Raw genomic sequence first — 6,000 nt, forward strand, 5'->3', positions numbered from 1 at the left:
TGAAAAGGTTGTACAGATGTGTGTAACTCTGAAGCCTTTGCCTTCTATTTATAGAAGACCACCAAGGGCTATGATTGACATTTTGAATTGAGAAAATCAAAGGGAAAAGGAAGCTAAGTGGGCCGGCCTAGGCAATGTGGAAACAAGGCTTTCCACTTTTCCAACTTTCCTTTTCCTACACTTGATAGTTTCCCTTTTTGTAAAAAATTGCCAATTCCATTGTTCAGCCATATTAATGATAAATCTAATTATTTAATAATTAAAAATAATTATCAAATAATATATTATCATTTACTTTATTAATAATGAAACTAATTAAAGTTTCCTAATTAATAAATATGCCCTTCAAAATCTCTATTTACTGTTTTGCCCTTAATAAGTGCTAAATTCTCAAACTGACAAGTCCATCTTGAGAATTTTTAATTGATTAATTAAAATCAATTAAATGAGTCTTACAAGTAATATCATCTCAACTAGTGAGGGGACCATGGGTCTATATATCCGAGCTTCCAATAAGCAGATCTAGAATTTACCACTTAAATTCACTGACTTATTAATTCTTCGTTGAATCCACACATAGAACTCAGAATTGCACTCTCAGTATATAGAATGCTCTATATGTTCCACCATATAGACACATTATTAGTTATCCATTGTTATAATCCTAATGTGATCAATGATCCTCTATATGGATGATCTACATTGTAAAAGGACTTAAATTACCGTAACACCCTACAATGTATTTTATCCTTAAAACACTTAACCCTGTATAAATGATATTTCAACTAAGTGAAATGAGTACTCAATCATTTATCTCGTTTGGTTAAGCTCGAAGGAAATCACCCTTTGCTTACTATTCGCCAGATAGAAGCTATAGATTCCATATTTATGTTAGCGCTCCCACTCAATCGTACTACCGTGTTCCCAAAATGTATGTATTGCCCAGACTAAAGTTTTAGGCTTAACTAACAAATCAAAGAACACGAATAACACTCTTGAAATTAAGCCTAACCATATCAGGATTTAGATCATGTGATCTAGGATCAACTTATGATATTGAATTGAATAGATGTTTACGGTAAGTTTCAAAATCTAATTCAAAGTTCAATATCGGTCCATTCCAATGCATACTCCATGCATCCAACCTGAGCTTTACTTTAACCTATGTTCTGGAAAGAACATAACATTTCTCCAAATGTAAGTAAACTCTGTTGTAGATTGTCATATCAGTGAAACCCAGTGTTCTGATAAATCTAGGAATACTTTATTCACATAGTCATGTTTATTTTCCACTGTGTTGACAACACAATAAACATGTTCAAGTATGTGAAAGGGGTTTGGATGAATTTATAAATCAAATAGACAAGCAATTGATTAAGTGAACCAAAACATACACAAGTGAATGAAAAATTACTTCTGTTACTTTATTGATATAGAATAATCTGGATTACATTGAAACAGAGTTTTATTTAGGGCATAAAACCCAACAAAAAGCACTTTGAAAATGAGAAATAATTTTATCAAGCACCATTTTAAGTCTATTAGCTAAAACTTTGGAGAGAACTTTATAGAAGGTAGTACAGAGGCTTATTGTTCTAAAGTCCCTAAGAGAACTAGCCCTCTCTTTTTTGGGAATAAGGACAATTAAGGTAGAGTTAACCTCAGAAAGTCAGCCCCATTGTTCAAACAATCTAAGACTGCATGAATAAGATCAATGCCAACAGTGTCCCAATTCCTTTGGTAGAAATATGCATTAAGGCCATCAAGACCTGGAGCCTTATCTCCGGAGAGCTAGAAAACAGCATGTTGAACTTCATCAAAAGTGAAAGGCTGAAGCATAAGGTCAATCTCAGAATCCTCAAGAGGAGGGCCAAGACAATCAAGAATATGATTAGCTGCCTCCGGGTCACAACCATCACAATGGAAAAGGTCCTCAAAATAAGAAGTGATAAGATTACTCAAATCTTCTAAACTACTAAGAACATTACCATTATCATCCCTAAGAAATTTAATGGTATTATTTCACTTCCTATTAGAGGCGAAACGATGAAAGAAAGCTGTGTTTCTATCCCCAGCCTAAAGCCAATGAACCCTAGCCCTCTCCCACCAGTAAACCTCCTCCTTATACAAAAGAGCATCTAGTTGTGATTGAAGATGCTTAACATTTGAAGTTATATTCCTATCTCTAAAATGAGTAGATTGAATTCTCTCAATTTCCTGCTGAAGAGTGGTGACCCGAGACTTAAAACTATTTCTAACCGACTTACCCCAAGAATTAAGAGAAGAGACACAAGCTTTCTGAGAATGAAGAAACATAGAATAAGCACCTACATTAGACGTATTATAAGAATTTACATTCCAAGCACTCCTAAGAGTGTAAAATTTAGGATTCTCTAACCATATATTCTCAAAATGGAAATGCTTATTAATAGAATTTACTTGGGAGAGAGGTCGGGGTACGGAAGGATAGGTGGAGGTTCGATTAGACCATGCTTTGGTTAGTTAATCTTGGCTTAATTTTTTTACTTTTGCTAAGCTCTATAGCATGGATTTCTCCACTTCGGACCACTGTCCAATCTTACTAGATGTTACTTGTGGAGCTGTTTAACCTTACTTGAAGCGTTTCCGCTTTGAAAATGCTTAGCTGAGGGAGCTGCTATGTGTGCAAATCGTGAAGGATAGTTGGGAGGCGAACTCTAATTTAGTGATTTCGGATAAGATATATCATTGTGGCCAGCAGTTGCAAGATTGGGGGAAAGAGTATACGGGGAATTTTAAATAAAGAATTAGTAAGTGTAAGAAGGAGGTAAGTAGATGGAGATTGGGTAGAGATTCAAATTCTGTTAACCACTTTGCTGAAGCGAAAAAACAACTTTCGAAAGCCTATGCCCAACAATTTTGGCGTCAACGATCCAAACAATTATGGCTCCAAGATGGTGAGCAAATTAGTAAGTATTTTTATGCTTCAGCTACTGCTCGACGTCGTAATAATTTAATTACTCAATTGAAGGATACTGATGGCCATTGGGTGGAGTGGGGTTCGAGTTTGGAAGAGTTAATGGTGAATTATTTTAAGGAGTTATTTTCCTCTGCTGTTAGCGACTGGACAACAGTAACTTCTAATGTTCAGCATCGAGTGTCTAATGCCCAGAAATTTGGAGTTGCTAAAGGAGGTTTCAGATGAGGAAGTGAAGAAAGCTGTGTTTCAAATGCACCCGGATAAATCTCCGAGGCCCGATGAAATGACACCAAGATTTTTTCAAAGATGTTGGCATATTGTCGGTAAGGATGTGGTTCGTCTTGTCCAAGATTTTTTTTTGTTATGGGGTCTTTTCCGACTAGTTTAAATGCCACAAATGTTGTCTTGATTCCTAAAAAGAAAAATCAAAGTTCGATGGGTGATTTGCGACCTATATCTTTATGTAATGTGCTCTACAAAGTGACTTCAAAAGTGTTGGCAAATAGATTGAAGGTGGTTCTTCCTTGGGTGATTTCGGATACACAAAGTGCTTTTCTTCAAGGCCATTTAATCTCGGATAACATCATGATTGCCTATGAAGTGATGCATTATCTTAAGCTGAAATCAAGAGGTCGAGATGGTTACATGGCTCTTAAACTCGATATGAGTAAAGCCTATGATAGGCTTCAATGGGGTTATATCCGTGATATTCTTACTAAGATGGGTTTTGAGGATCGTTGGATTGACTTGGTTATGAAATGTGTTACATCGATCTGCTACACACTAGTTCATGGGGGCAAGGTTATGGGGCCGATAACACCACTCCGTGGTATTAGACAGGGAGATCAGTTGTCTCCATACTTATTTATCATCTGTGCTGAAGGCTTTTCAAGCCTCATTCATGCTTATGAGACGCGTGGTCTGATTAGGGGGTGTAGAGTTGCTCGTGGAGCCCCTTTTGTTTCTCACATGTTGTTTGCGAGTGACAGTTATATTTATTGTAGGGCCTCCGAGGAAGAGGCAAGTATGATTATGGAGATGCTACGGGTTTTTGAGTTAGCCTCTGGTTAACGAATAAATTTCTTTAAGTCCTCTATTTTTTATATCACTAATACTAATGTGGCTATGAGGGATTCTATTTGTGATTTGTTGGGCATTTTTGAGGCGGATGAGAATGGTACCTATCTTGGTTTGCCTAGTACCATGGTTAAAAGCAAAACAGTTATCTTGGGTTTTCTTAAGGACAAGCTTCGTAAAAGAATTCAAGGGTGGGAAGGTCGCTTGTTGTCTAGAGCTGGTAAGGAGGTTCTTTTGAAGACTGTTGCTCAAGCACTTCCTAATTATGCTATGAACATGTTCCTACTTCCTGTGGATACTTGTAAAGAAATGGAAAGACTTATGTCTAAATTTTAGTGGCAAACGGGTTCAGCACAAAAAAGAAATATTAGTTGGATGAGCTGGGAGCATATGTGTAGGCATAAGGTTGAAGGTGGTTTCGATTTTTGGAGTCTTCGTGATTTCAACTTAGCTCTTTTGGGTAAACAAGGATGGCGTCTTCTTACACAACCGTCATCCCTTGTGGCTCGAATTTATAAGGCTCGGTATTATTCACAAGGGTCTTTCCTTACGGCTACTGTTGGGGAGAACCTGAGCTTCATATGGAGAAGCATAATGGAGGCTCAACCGTTAGTTTTGAGTGGAATTCAGCGAAGCAATGGGGCTGATTCTACAGTGAGTATTCTTCATGATCCTGTGCTTGATTGTGTGGAGAATCCGGATGTTATCACTTCTCATCCTGCATTAGAAGGAAGAACAATTAATGCTTTGTTTGAAGTTAATAACCGATGCTGGGATGTGGAGTTGATTCGAGACATTTTCGAACCTAGAGATCAGCAACTTATTCTGTCGATTCAGTTGAGTTCTAACTCTAAGGATGATTTATGGACTTGGAAGTTTGATACCCATGGTGTGTACACGGTTAAGAGTGCTTACAAAAGGCTGAGGGATTTGAAAGGGTACAACAATGCATCTAATCATGTTGGTTTTTGGAAAAAGCTGTGGGATTTAAAGATCCCCCAAAAATCAGCAACTTATTGTGGCGTGCTGCTACGAACACCCTTCCTACTTGTGCACAACTTCAACATCAGTATATACCTTTTAGTAGAGTTTGTTCCAAATGCAATTTGGCGGATGAAACAACGTTTCACGCACTTGCGAGTTGCTCTTACTCACGGGCCTGGTGAAATGGTTCAGCTGTCAACATTGCTTCTTGGGATGCACCTGATTTTTTTGAGTGGTTGCTAGTGTTTTTTGAGAAGAAAAGTGAGAGTGTTTTAGAGGAAGTTGCAGCTAGGTTGGTCGATTTGGAAGTCTCGAAATGAATTTATTTGGCAAAATAAAGCCTCCTCTACAGCTGCTATTGTCTTTTCGGCAAGAACAATTCTTGATCAATATAAGTTTGCTCAAACCAGGAAAGGTTTATCTCTTTCTTCTTCTCTTGATGGAGGAAAGAATATTGAGCAATGGATTACACCAGATTTTAATAGTATCAAGGTTAATGTTGATGGGGCAATATTTGAACATGAGGAGCGTTTTGGAATGGGAGCTATTGCTCGGGACTCAAATGGGATTTTTGTTGCTGCTTTTAACACTAGCTTGTTTGGCAGAGTTCAATCTGGGATGGCTGAAATTGTTGGAATTAAGGAGGCTTTAAGTTGGATCAAGAAGCACTCATGGCCACAGGTTGTTCTTGAAACTGACAGTCTTCTGTGTGTTCAATCTATTCTTAGTAATGCCATTCTTCTATCTCAGTTTGGCTTGATTGTGAATGATTGTCGTGCTTTACTTTCTTCTGCTAGTAATATTGTATTACGTTTTGTTAAACGAGATGCAAATAAGATGGCTCATTGTATTGCAAGGAGCTCTTGTTTTTTCACAGGTCGTGATCTTTAGTGGACTGATTGTTTAACTGAAGTTCATTCTATTGTAATGGGTGAAATTTATGAAATTTTAAATTTTATTCAAAAAAAAATTATATCCAG

Source organism: Cannabis sativa, chromosome 8, assembly GCF_029168945.1.
Source record: "Cannabis sativa cultivar Pink pepper isolate KNU-18-1 chromosome 8, ASM2916894v1, whole genome shotgun sequence".
In the NCBI taxonomy this organism is placed as follows: domain Eukaryota; kingdom Viridiplantae; phylum Streptophyta; class Magnoliopsida; order Rosales; family Cannabaceae; genus Cannabis; species Cannabis sativa.